The sequence below is a fragment of the Pinus tabuliformis genome, chromosome 6 (genome assembly GCF_031772625.1).
Source record: "Pinus tabuliformis cultivar Carrire ecotype Pingquan chromosome 6, CPIR1, whole genome shotgun sequence".
Taxonomy (NCBI): Eukaryota; Viridiplantae; Streptophyta; class Pinopsida; order Pinales; family Pinaceae; genus Pinus; species Pinus tabuliformis.
In genome coordinates, this window is record NC_142292.1 from 501,208,475 (window position 1) to 501,223,578 (window position 15,104).

Genomic DNA, 15,104 nt, shown 5'->3' on the forward strand with positions numbered 1-15,104 from the left:
AGTGCAAAAAATCAAATAGGATTAGAAATCAATGTCTACAATGAATCCAATGCATCTAATGCAAGCAATAAAATAGGAGTAGTAATCAACATGTAAACTGAAATTGATGCATCTAGTGTAAGTTATTAAATATGACTAGAAATCGACATCTTAACTAAAATCAATGCATCTAGTGCAAGTGATAAAATAGGATTAGAAATCAATATATACACTAATGACCCATGCAACTCTTTCTATGTTCTGTTCTCTGCCTTCACATGATCTTCACGTCACGTTGTCACCTCGTTTCCTGATTCTCCAAAGTTGCTTTCACCACAAGTAGATTTTCTTGAGCTTGCAACTTTGTTCCACCTCTATGTTATCAACAACCTTCCTCTTACATTTGTTGCATCTGGTATACTGCCTTCAGCTGTTGTTTATGGTGCTTCTTGTTATGATGTTGTTGTCGTCATACCTTGGTGTCCTTTTCTATGAACAACTTGATATCTTCGTGGGTAGGAAAGTTCATAGACACTTGATTGACTGCATCCCCAAGTATTCACTGAACGGTGTCTTTGACTATGCTCTCCTGGAAACCATTGTACCTATGTTGCTGAGAGGCAGATGAAAACATGTGATACCTGGAGACATGGAAACACTCATGGGAAGCAATCTGTTAGTCAAAAACCAAAATGATCTTGAGAACTGAATTGCATCATACCTGTGTCACTAATCATGAAGGTTGCGCAATTTGTGTGGGAGGTCGGGAGACTGACTGCCAAGACTACACAAGGCATAGTCTAGGCTATCAAGAGGCTGAGTCGATACTGGAACTGTGCAATGCACAGTCTAGCCTGGCTGCTACCTGCTGGAATTGTGCAATGCGTAATCTCAGCTAGAAATGGTTGCATGCTCAGTGACTACATTGCGCATTTTCTGGGCCTGCAATAATTGTCCCTCAAGATTGTGCAAAGAAGGCTTGGAGGACAGTCACTAGGCAGAAATGCACATTTCTTGAGAGGAAGACAGAGTGTTCCCTTTCAGGATTGCACAATGCTGTCTTGGTGAGGCAGAGTCTGGGCCAAGGCTTCCTAGACCCATCGACAGAAAACTAAAAGTGAATTTGAATATGAATGCATGGTGATACTGAGTGTAATCATAAGTGAATGATAATGCATGAAAACAGTGAATGACAGACTCAGAAAATGGAACAACATGCATGTGAGTGAGGTGAGTCGCCGAATCGGCGACTGTTCGTGAAAAATAGTTTCATGCATGAGACAACAGTGAAATGTTAATGAAAACTAAAACAATGTTAGTACAAGCTAATAGACATCAAAATGATAGCAAGCACTCACTGAAATTAAGCAGACAACATTCATATGAAGCAAAACACAAAAAGCGCTAGAAATGCCACAAGACATGGAAGGTGGGCTTACCCCAAAATAGTTGAGTTGAATGTGTTGAAAACTCCTAGATGTGATGTGGGATGTCAGAGATGCAAGGTCAATGTGAGGAATGAGCTCTGCAGCATTCGGTTCATGAGTTTTGATAAAATCTAAGATGTGATGGGCATGCCACAAATCTAGGAAGAGCGACACTTGGTGGGAGGTTTCCGAAATGATTCTTGCATACAACCTCTAGCTGATAAGGTAGATCCCTGAGTCAAGGGATGCCTTTGCATGTTTCCTTGGGAGAAGAAGCCCATGCATGCAAATCAGTTTTGCTCGGTCTCATAGGGAACCATTCAACTCAATTGCACATGCAAGAGGCTACCTAACTGTTGGGAGAAAATGCACATTTCTGGAAGGGAGCTGGGCTGGCCGCCCAAGATATTTGCACAATTTCTGGGTAGAGCAGCTTAATGTTGCCCAGGAATTCACAATTCCTGGGTTGAGCAGCCTTGCTAAGAGGAATTGCATGATTTTTTGGATGAAGCCTGACTGGCAAATTCGCCCAATTCTAGAGCCCAGCAGGCTACTAGAAAGAATTATGCAATTTATGGAGGGAAGGCTAGTTGCCCTCCAGAATTGCACAATTTCTTGAGGGAGCTTCTTAGCCTACAATTGGACCAAGTTCGGAGAAACAACCTGTGAGGGGAATGCATCATGTTTTGATAGATATACTGTCTTTCTGCAAGAAAATCACTGAAGCTTGTGCACTTGACAAGGAAAGTCATGTTGTTATGAAAGGTTGGTAGGGAGGCTCCAAAATGAAACTAACAAAAAAATTTGCAGGGTGGTTGTAGCCACTACAACACTTGGTGACACACTAGTAGAACTCTAGCTCTCTGAATGGACATTGTTCGTGAAAAGAAAGTCTAACACCTCCAAAGGTATTGTTCAGTTCTCAATTTGTCATGGTCTCACGCTAGCTTGATTGTAAAATGTAGCATCTGCCAAGCTCTTAGTCCATTGACACACATTCCAAGCCAAGGAAACATATTTGTTTTGATTGGGGTTGAGGGGTATATTGATGCACAAGCAGTATAGTCATCAGAGTCATAGTTTCATCTCTGGTGCTGCTCCGCTGCCAGTAGGCCTGAACAGTACCCTGACAGAGTCACATAAGAACACAAGCATGGCTCTGTGGCTAGCAAGCCTGGTCAGTACCTCGGCGCAGTTACTTCCATCACCTCTCTGTGCAGGAAGCCTTTCTCTTCTTTCACCTTATTCATTTTTCATTTTGATTTTCTTTTCACTTTCATTTTTTTTTCATTTTTTCATAACTGTGCATAGCACTTATTCATTTCAGAGGTGGAAGAAGGATCCCGACTTATTAAGAGAAGAAGAGGTTTTTCTAGTAGAGAAGTAGTTTATTATACCTCTGACATGCCTGTTAAGGTTTTCCCCCTCACCTTACTCTACTTGACTGAGTTGACAAGGGTTAACCCAAAAACAACTGACTAGAGTAGGTGACACTATTTAGCACGCAAGCATTGTGCTTTCACCAAGGTTCACTTTGAATAGTATGTATTTTCCTTCGACATATCATGGACTAAAAGTAAGAAGTTCTTCATAGAGAGGCAAGATGATAGATAACCAAGTAGTGATAGTTGCACAACGCCTCTTGTACTTTACCCAACTTGTTTCATGAGTCATACATGGCTTCATGTGAAACTACCTACGAAAAAAACAAGAAAACAAATGAACAACAAAGAAAGGAAGAAGTAGAAGAAAAAGTGAAAGAAAAGTAAGAAAACAAGTAGGAAAACAAATAAGCGAATAAAGAATGTAATCAGACAAGCATTCAAGAAAACCAACTGAAAGAAAACACTACTCCTACTCCTAAACTAATAGTGCATGAGCCTGATCACGTGAAGTGATATTTACAATGCAGCCACCGGTGCATTGCTTGACCCATGTTGGCGAAGGCTTCGTCTGCGAGCAACCCAGTTGTGCGAACGAGCAAGTAAGAAAGATTTAACAATGAAGGCAAACACGCTTCATGTTTCAAAGTGCCCACAGGACATGAGTGAGTACAAGTGCATGACAAGCAGTTCATGGACTTATCACAATGTTGTGTGACACTGTGTGCAGCTTTGAAACATATGCACACTCTTGGTTGTGACTTGCAAGCAAATGAAAGAAACAAATATAACATGGGTCGTGCACATGTTCTTACAATGTAATATTCCTCCAATGCATGAGCGATAGGATCGTGTAGTTCGAGTGGAGGAAGCATGATCTGTGTGCGAGATTGATGTTCAATGTATACAGATGAGTGATGAGGAGCCTTGGGTGATTGAACAATTTCTTGATCGGAAGTGAAACCAACCTGAGGACAGCAAGGGCTGACATAACCATCAGCTTGGGCTAAAGTTCCTCAACAACCTGGAGTGTTTCAACTTCATCATCAAATAGACAATCATAGACCGGTGGCTTTGAAAAATCAACTGCGATAGAATCATGATGATGATTGAATATGGGAGTAAATGGATCACGACAGCGACAATTAGAAAATCCAATGATTTCATCGGCATCCTCATGATCTGATGAATCAAATAGAGCGGTATATGAAAAGCGAACAAATTCATCCTATGTGTTTTCGGAAAAGGCATATGAAAGATCAAGTGGATTTTCAATGAATAACTTATCCTCTCCATTGTTGAATGAAGGACTAACTTCCGGTGTGTCTTGCAGTGATCAACGATGGATGCATCTGTGGATGAAGACACAAATGTGAAATCATGGATGGCAGGTTCACTAAATATGTTAGGAAGGAATGGAGGGGGTTCAGACGGAAAGGAGTCATCCTTCACGGAGTGTTGATGCTCAAACTCCCACTCATACTCTTCATGAATGACAACGCATGTTGGTTGTGCAAAACCAACTCCGTCAGTGGCTTGTTCCTTGTTCACAACAAGTGTAGAGTCTGGAATGGAAGAACACAAGACAATATCATCTGAAGGAACAACCGAATGCGAAGACGGAGGTTGTGGAACATAATGCATATGACAATTTGATGGACTCACAACCAAATCTATGTGAAATTTAATCGAAGTGATGTTGGGAGGATATGACAGTTGAACCGGTGTGTGAGCATGATCCTCAACATCACTCCGTAGTGGTGGAGTTGTTTGATGAGGGGATGGTGGAAAATCACTTGTGACAATGATCGCATCCGTCTGAGATTGTGCAACTCCATCATTGAAGAATTTTGAGCGAGGCTTGATTTCAAACTTCTTCTTAGGATGAGCATATTTCTTAATGCAATACTCGAGTCAGTCCCAAAGGTAGAAAAAATTCATCTGGCTCTTTGGAGCTTGAAACTGTAAATCATGGAAGCACTGCCAAAAATCCATAGTCGATTCATCCGAAGCCTTCCATTTTTGTAACAATTTTTTGTCAAGATGTTCTGGATCAAAATGATGGAAAGTGTCTTCAATGAGATCACAGAAGTTCTCAAGTGAGTGCATGCTATCAGTCGGTAGGCTGCACAACCACCGATGTGGAGATTCAGGAAGTGTGTATGCAAGAAGCAAGCTGGCTTGTTCATCAGAACATCCATCTTCCTCAAGAAGCATGGAAAGAAATTCATGTAAGAACTCAGGCCAGGCCACTTCGCCTTCACCATCATATGTGTAAGTAGACAAGTGATCGAAAAACTCCCTCGTGATGGTGACATCTCCATGGTTCAAAAAACATCGCGAAGGGAGAAGTGTAAAAGAATCCATGATAGGTATGCAAAGGTTCAAAACAAGATGAGAGGACACATCTTTTCATATGGCCCTCCTTCTATCATGATAAATGTTGATGGTGTTGGACCTGCTAACATGTCAAGGGACCTCCTTGGTAAGAAGTTTCAATTAGACCTCAGAATGTTTGTTGTAGGAGTCCCAGCAGTGAGTTGTATGGTAATGCCTTGACCGCGATTTCGCACAGAGGCAAGTAAGATAACTCTGTTGGTAGCAAGGGTGTGACAGCTGCAGCGAGCCAAGGAAGGTGCATGATAGGTTCTAACACATGAGAGTTTAGATGAGCATGCCCCTTGGAAACCTATGATAGCACATAGTTAAGAAGGGAACACACGAGCGAAGATGCATCACAACATGGAAGGAAAGTTAGCTAGCAATCAAAAGTGACGGTTAAACCAATAGCATATTTTAGAAAGATTCATACATACATACACAAATAATGCATGCGTAAGTAAATAAATACATATACCATTTAGAGTAAACTAGATAGCGTAGAATACAATACAACATATGCATGAAACGTGTTGGCTCTTGTTTTATTAAGAATTGTAAGTTCCAATCATACAATACATCCATGTCCAACCACTAGTTCTGACAGTAGAATGTTACAACCACAACTATCTGCTCCTCCAAACAGATGTACTAGTTCTGCACAGTGGAGAAGCCAAGGCTCATTACAATACTATCCAAGCTCTCCACAAGATAGTCTTATCGGAAGCTTAGCTGATAAAAAGCCTTTATAATGAGTTATGAGGTTCTATTTATAGAAAAGGGTGGGGTGACCCTTCACATTCCCCTTTGTGACAGCTCATCTACCCTCATGACTATTCATCTACTCTATGGCTATTACATCCAACTATCGACACTTGAACTTCCACTTGAGAAGACGTTACATTACAATGCACATGTGCACATGTGAGAAAAAATGTCATGAAAAATCCATGCAAGACATATCGACACTTGAACTTCCACTTGAGAAGACGTTACATTACAATGCACATGTGCACATGTGAGAAAAAATGTCATGAAAAATCCATGCAAGACATCGCTGACACTCGGTCCGTTGTTATGAGACCAACTCTTTGACATGCTTGTGATGGTGAAGGTGGTGAGATGATGCCAAGCTTGGTCGTCCATGATGGTGTGCATGCGCTCCATGGTGACATATTGTTGAAGCGAACTCTTGCCTCTGTTGCATCCCAGTGCATTGGTGTGGCTCCTCCATCCAACTCGTCTACTAACATGCACATGGTCTTCTTGGGTACAGCCGAACCGGAATCACTGATGCATTGTGTCTATGCTGATCTTCCAATGTGTGCTCGTGGTCATGCGAATCAACTGTCAACTGTATGTTCAGCTCCAGTCAGACTTGCTTCATGTCTTTGCCTCAGTGAGTGTGTTGAATGGTTGGGTTTGCATGAGTGCGCACAATGACATGCATACTGCTGAATTCCCTTGCATGCAATCAACAACACTTCTCACCATGTCTTCTCCGTGCCAGCTTTTGGGATGTATCCATAACTTGTACGGGCACAATTTCATCCATGAGTGCATGTCGCACCCACTGTTGTACCTATTCTTCCTTGAGTTTCTACTTCAGCCCATGCAACTCCTTCTCTGTTCTATTCTCTCCCTTCACATGATTTTCACGTCGAGTCGTTACCAAATAGCCTGAGTCTCCAAGGTTTCTTTCACCACAAGTAGATCTACTTGAGCTTGCAATTTTTTTCCACCTCTGTGTTGTCAACAACCTTCCTCTTGTGTTCGTTGCATTTGGTATGTTTCCTTCAGTTGTTGCTTAAGGTGTTGCTTTTTGTGATGCTGCTACTGTCATATCTTGATGTCCTTGTCTACGAACAACTTGATGTCTTCGTGGGTAGGAAAGTTCATAGACACTTAATTGATTGCATCCCCAAGTATGCTATGAATGGTGTCTTCGACTCAGCTCTCTTAGAAACCATTGTACTTGTGCTACTAAGAGACAGATGAACACTTGTGATACCTAGAGACATGGCAACACTCATGACAAGAAATCTGTCAATCAAAAACCAAAATAAACTTGAGAACTGACTTACATCATACATGTGTGACTGATCATGAAGGTTCCACAATTTCCGTTGGGAGGATGGGAGATTGACTACCAAGACTGTGCAAGGAATAGTCTTGTCTATCAAGAGGTTGATTGGCTACTAGATCTGCGTAATGCATAGTCCAGCCTGGCTACTGACTACTAGAATTGCACAATGTGCAACCTTAGCTAGAAATGGTTGCAGGCTCAATGACTACATTGCACAATTTTCTGGGCTAGCAATCATTGTCCCTCAGGATTGTGCAAAGCAGGCCTGGAGGATAGTCAGTGGGTATAAATGCACATTTCTTGAGAGCAATATAGAACCATCCCTTTTATGATTGCGCAATGTTGTCTTGGTGAGGCAGAGTTTGGGCCAAGGCTATGCAGACCCGTCGACGGGGTACTAAAAGTGAATGTGAATGTGAATGCATGGTTATACTAAGTGTAAGCATAAGTGAATGATCGTGCAAGCAAACGGTGAATGACAAATTCAGAAAATGGAAGAACATGCATGTGGGTCTCGGCGACCCTTCGTGAAAATAAATTTCATGCATGCAATAGCAGTGAGATGTTAATGAAAATTGAAATGGAGTATTACAAGCTAGTATGTATAAAAATGACAGCAAGCTCTCACTGAAATCAAGCAGCCAACATTTATATGAAGCAAAACGCAAAAAGCATCAAAAATGAAACACAAGACATGGAAGGTGGGCTTACTCCAAAACAACTGAGCTGAATGTGTCGACGACTCCTAGATGTGATGTGGGATGTCAGAGTTGAAAAGTTGATGTCAGAAATGAGCTCTGCAGCATCCAATTCATGAGTTTTGATCAAACCAAAGATGTAACGCACATGCTACAAATCTAGGAAGAGCGACACCTGGTGGGAGGTTTCCAAAATGATCATTGCATGCAACCTCCAGTTGCTAAAGTAGATTCCTGAATCAAGGGATGCCTTTTCATGCTTCCTTGGGAGAAGCAACCCATGCATGCAAGTTGGTTTTTCTCAGTCCTGGAGGGAAATGGTCAACTCAACTACACATGCAATAGTTTGCTCAACTGCTGGGAGAAAATGCACATTTTTGGAAGGGAGTTGGGTTGGCTACCCAAGCGATTTCACATATTCTGGGCAGAGCAGCTGACTGCTACCCAGGATTACGCAATTCTTGGGCTGAGCAGCACTGCTAGGAGGAATTGCACAATTTTCTGGATGAAGCAAGACTGGCATATTTGCGCAATTCTAGAGCCCACCAGGCTGCCAGACAAAATTATGTAATTTCTTGAGGGAAGGGTGGTTGTCCTCCAGAATTGCACAATTTCTTGAGGGAGCTACTCAGCTTGCAGCTGGACCAAGTTCGGAGGAACAACATGTGAGGGGAATGCATCAAGCTTTGATAGACATGCTATCTTTCTGTAAGAAAATCATTGAAGCTTATGTACTTGAGAAGGAAATTCATGTTGCTGTGAAAGGTTGGTAGGGAGGCTCCAAAACGAAGCTAAGGAAAAATTTTGGAGGGTGGTTGTAGCTACTACAACGGAGCCTCAGGATTCCTTTGTTGCTAATCCAGGCATCAAATCCTTTATTTGTTTCTTAAGAAAATTTGCATATGTGTATATTATTGTAAATATTGTGTCAAGATGGATTTATAAATCTCCATAGACAGTATGATTATTTGTTTGTTGAAGAAAATGTGGATGAGTTGTTATTGTAAATATCGTAATGAGTTGTGTTAGAAAGATCTAGTAACCGATATGTTTGGCATGTTTCCAACAGTTCCTTATTGTAAATACTACAACGAGCTATGTTATAAAGCTCCATAAGCAGTATGTTTTTTCTATTTTTATAAGTGTCATTGAACACCGAGGACGATGTTCGCCCAAGGGGGAGGTTTCTGTAACAGCCCCTGGTTGGATTTCCATGTAAAAAAAATACAATACCAAGGTTATGAGACACGTATTCCAAGTTGAATGGTGGGAAAAACATCCTATTGGGTGTCACTTTTAGTTTATTATTGCTAAGGAAATTGGCAAAGGCATTGGAAAAGGATTTGGAAAGGAAAAGAGGCATTAATTGACATTTTATTAATGAAAATAAGGGAAATTAGGAGAAAAGGTAGGTGAATGGTCATAGATTTGCATGAGAAGGAAATTGAAGGGAAGCTAATGGAAATTGAAGAAAATAGAGGCCTCAATGATAAAATTTCTTTTGAGGATTAGTTCATGTCTTTTAATAGGTTTTGGGTGGAGCTTTCATTCTATTATCTTGCTCACACTGTTGCACACTTAGAGAATTCTTGTAGCATGCTTGGAGCACTCTACTATTCAATTGGAATTGGAGAAAGAAGGCAAAGGAAAGTAGGAAAGTACAAGGGAACATTAGGATCAACAACTCGCGATGGTTTATTTTGTAGGTATTGAGTTGCAAGTATGGTTTCATTGCTAGTTTATGCATGCATGGTACATGCATGTGGTTTCTTGGTTATGATCTGTCATTGGCATGGAAGGTTGTTTGTATTTACATTGGTTTTTCCTATCCTTGTCATTTCTTGGATAGCCATGGTGTTGGGGGTTTTCCTTTTTGTTTTCTGATTGGTGCTCATGTTCCTTTTGGTTGTGGGTTGAGTTATTAGTTCCTAGAGCCTTGGTTGGTAAAATGTTTTGAAAGCCCTATAATAGCTTGGGTTGAATTACTAGTCCTCAAAGCCCTAGTTGGACAAACGATCTAGAGCCCTTGGTGGGTTGATTTAATAGTCCTGGAAGCCTTGGTTGGAAAAACACTCTAGAGCCCAGTAACAACTATGGGTTGAGTTACTAGTCCTAGAAGCCTCAATTGGAGAAAATGCTCTAGAGCCCTAGAGAGATTAGGTGGAGACCGATCTGGTTATGGTTAGTGATTTCTTACCATGAGGTGGAATCACTAGTTGAGGGTTGAAGTGGTTGGCCTCTAGAAGCCCTCATTTGGTTTTGGTTGATTTTTTTCATGAGATCCCACATTCGTGCTTGGAATATGGCACGGGGGTGACTGGTTGAAATAAATATTTGGTTCAGCCCAATCTATGGTCTAGTGGTACGTGGAAGTCCCTGACTTGGTTGGAATTTTCATATGCTAATAAGAGGTATTTTCTATTGTGATCTATGAGCATATGTATTGATTATGATTGTGACATTATGGTTGAGTTTCCATGGTTTATATGTTGGTTATTGTTCGGTTATATGTCGGTTATCAGCTACTTATATGATGGTTATATGATGTATATTGTTTATGGATCTTAACATGTTTGATGAATATGTGATTGGTTATCAAATGAATTACCAAATAGATGCTATTGCAGCTAATATGAGAGGTAATTAGACCTTCTTAACAATTCTCAGATAAGTATGAGAGCCCTATGTTCATATGTGTATTTATGACTTGTAGATTTCATGTTTATCATGTGTTTGAAGAACTGTCTATCATGGTTAGGCTTGGTTAGGCCAAGTCGTTGATCAATCTTTGCATTATAAGCTTTGTCTTTATGTGATTTATTGTTTTGGAAAGTTTCATCAAGTTCTAGGCAGTGACCTAGAGTCTATCCCTGAAAAGGTGGCACATATTTCACGGTCTTAGGCATAGAAATGGTTAAAAAAGGTTGTAGTCACACCCTTGCAATGGTATTGCATGCAAATATAGTCCTATATTTGCATGGATGCACGCTCGTGCATGTAACTGGGACTCCAAATAAATGAAAAGGCAAGTTAACTCAAGTTTTGGACACCTGGAAGGGTGGTTTATCCCTTGGGGTTCCTATAGCACCTTATGAAGGTCAATAAGGTTTTGTTTTATCGATTCCACTTCCTTAAGGTGATATAGGAGGTTGAATCATATCATAGTAACTATTCGTCGCATATTTACCCTGGTGGATATGAAAGATTGGGTAGGTGTGGGAGGAGGGTGTTACACAATGTGTAGAGTAACTCGTCCTAGAAATGGTATTCAACGGTGCTGTCACCATCATGCACATGACTCTCACTCTTTAACTGCTAATACACCTCCTTCAAGACCTAATCCTCAAAATATACCTCTTTGTATGCATCATGGGTGAATGGATCCATGTGAATAAGAGTCCCCAAAGCATAATTTTTGATGTGGGTGGCCTTGAAAGCATGTCAGCCAACTTGTTTATGCTTCCCTTCTTATACCTGATCACCAAATCAAAATGTTGTAAGAACCCCATCCACTTGTCATGCATGGTTTGTTGTAGCTTACTCTGGGCCTGCAAGTATTATAATGGCTGGTTATTTGTGTGGATTACTATATCCTTTCCCATCAGATAATGCTTCCACTTCTTTACAACTTGCACCATGGCATAGAGCTCCTTGTCGTAGGTAGGGTAGTTAAGAAACTCTCGATGAAATACTTTAGAATGGTAGCATACAAGCCTTCATCCCTGCATCAAAACAACTCCTATAACATACCCACTTGCATTCGTCTCCACTTCAAAGGGTCACTGCAAGTTTGGTAATGCCAGAACTGGTGCTTGGTTGATCTTCTTCTTTGGCTCTTTGAAAGCCCTTTGTTGAACTTTTCCCCACTGGAAACTCTTTCCACTTGTTTTTATGGCATGGATTGGTGTTGCTACCACTGAAAAATGAGGCTACGAACTTCCTCAGGTACTGTGTTTCCCCAGTGAAACTCCTAACATCATAAACATTAGTAGGCACATGATATTTCATGATGGCCTCCATATTGGAATGATTTATATTCAATTCTCCTCCATCGATCACATACCCCAGATAGACCAAAGATTTCTATGTAAACTCGCACTTCTTGAGATTTTCTAGCAGTTGGTGCTTCTTCAATGTTTCGAGCGCCTGCTTCTAATGTGACACATGCTCCTCCAAGGCAGCACTATATACCATTATATCATCCAAATAGACAATAAAAAATGAATCTATAAAAGGGAACAGAACATCATTCATTAATCTCATAAATGTAGCTGGCGCATTACATATTCCAAATGGCATGACTAACCACTCATATAAACCTTGGCTAGTTTTGAAGGTGGTATTCCATGTATCCTCTTCTTTGACTCAAACCTGGTGATATCGAGACTTCAAGGCCAGCTTGGTGAAGTATATGGTTTCTACAGTTGTTCCAACAAATCATCTATCCTAGGGAGGGGGTATCTGTTCTTGAGCATGATTTTGTTCAACACCCTGTAATCTATACACATCCACCAAGTCCCATCCTTTTTCACCAAAATTATGATGGGTGACCCACATGGTGATGTACTCGGTCGAATGAAACGTTGTTCCAGCAGTTGTTGCAATTGTTTCTTCGCTTCACTTGCGTCTATAACAAACTATCTATACAGCCCAACATTTGGCATTGGGGAGTCTAGAAATAGGTGGATCTCATGATCCACTTCTCTCTTAGGTGGTAAACCTTTAGGCTCTCGGAACACATCCTTGTGTATCTGCAGAAACTCCTCAAATTGTTGTTTATGTTTCTTAGTACACCCCTCCAGGGATGCCTTGCCTCTAATTGAATCCTTTGTAGACGAACTTTCTCTTAAAAACAATAAAACATACTTCTTGTTGGAACTGATCAATTTCTTGGCTTGGTTGGCACTTACTAGTGAAATTTTCAAATTTCCTTTGTGCAAATTGATGATGAACGATTTTCCATCCTTGATGAGTTAGTATTGGTTTTCTGTCCTCATGAATATTGCATCACACATGTACATGTATGGAATCACAAACACAAATCCACATACATCAAGGGGAACTACATCTAGATCTACTTCATCAATAAAATCAACACTGATAGAAAACCTGATTTTACATTATTTTGTTACCTTCAACTCTACATCCTTATTTACCCATCCTAAAGTATATGAGTTTGGATGATCATGAAATTCCAGTACAAACTTCTTAACCAACTCTGCGATAATGAAATTCACCTGCGATCTTGAGTCAAACAGAGGATGAATCTTTGTCTTCTTGACCTGTACCTTTATATGGAAGAGTTTGATCATTTCCTTCTCTTCCTGCTACTGAAGGGTAGGAAGATTCAAATCCTTCTGCACTGATGTACTAATGATCTTATCATCCACATCCGAGTTGCTTTCAACTTGGTTTCTCGACTCAGTGGCCATGAGATTCTTCTTCTTATTATATTTCTTCTTGTTCTTTGGGTTTAGCTCTGGATTCTATTAGCATTTCGTAATTTGAAGGCTAAAGAAAAACCCATAAAGGCAACATCAAAAGGGCTTTTGAGTTTAGAATCTAGCGCTCCTAAACTTAGAAAGGGATCTCTCTGTGAGATTTAGCCTTGCTTACTAGGAATTTTAGGCTAGTTATTGGGCTCAAAGTTTGGTTTTTGAATTGGTTTGGTTGGAACAACAAGGGAAGGCCATTGAAAAATGGAGTCAGAAGAGCTTGGGGTGATCAATTTGCATAAGTATCAATCTTAAGTGAAACAGGGCAAGGTAGGCATACTATTGGATCTCTTAGACTTAAGTGAAATGAAGTGGAAGAAGAGAAATAGATTCAATTGAAGCTAAAGAACAGATAATAAATCTTTAACTTGATATCAAAGAAAAATATTTAGAATTAAAAACAACCAAAATAGGGCGCTCTAGGTAACAAATCCTATTTATCACAGCTTATGTTGATTAATTCAGAATAGAGAATACATAAGCATGATAGACAAAGAAAATAAACAAAGAACAGTAGATGCACTTCACCAATAGATATGACACATGAATCCTGAAACAACTTGTCTTGTATTACTGCAAAAGGTCACTTGAACTTAGTGAACAACTTTACAATGAATGGTAGTATTTCTCATCACAAATACCAACCCTTTCTTACTTCAAATGATGAAGTATTTATACAAATTCTAAACTAAAATATCTTGATAAAAATCTCAAGATATTTTTACAAATATCCTAAACTCTTTTATACAAATAGAAATAAAATGTAGGACATTCAAAACCACTATATCTACTTGGCACTATAATTATGGATTTCTTTTGAAAAAGAAGAGAAATTCGAATTTGATTGCAACTCTTAGTTGATGAGGTGGCTAAGTGTCTTTGAGCATTTTCCTCCCAAAATTATGCAAAATAGTGTCCAGTAATCACTTTGTATATCTCAATCCAAGATAGTTTTGTAAATAGTAAGAGAGGTTATTGCAAATAAATATGTTCTTGAGGTAAACCACTCTCAGTTTCCAAAAATTCAGCTCCATCTTTTCCCAATATTCTCTATAAAAAGGTGACTGAAACAGGACTTTCCACAGTCTGAAAAATAGGCTATAAAGATGTAAATGTATCTCTCATTCTGTAATAGTTGTGTAAAATATGAAGTAGTTTATTTTAATTTGGAATCTTAGGAACATAACCTTCCTCCAGTTTCTCAAGAGTCATCTCAGATTGGCCATAATATGTTTTGAAAAAGTATGACTAAATAGGAAAATTTTGGAAAATATGTCTGCAAAGTTTCATCTGTATATCCCAAACCAAAATAGTTGTTAGAAAACTGAGAGAGGTTTTTGTACAAGAGGATGTTGGCAGAAAAAACCTCTTTAAGTTTTTGATAATTTGTTCTCATTGGTTTGGAAACCAAATTTGAAATCAATGTGGCATATAGGAAAAAGCATAGTTTCAACTAATCATGAGACAGGTGAATGATGTGAAGGTAACATAACCAGGAGTTTGCAAGAAAGATGGTGGGAAAGGAGAATGGTAAGCATTTTTCAGATGGGGTCGGAGTGGTAAGTAGTATCATGAGGGGGGGGTGCAAATCGCAGAGGGGAAGACACGTAGCGTGGGACTAGCAGGGTAAAACCGCCTTTTCGGACCCCCCCCCCCCT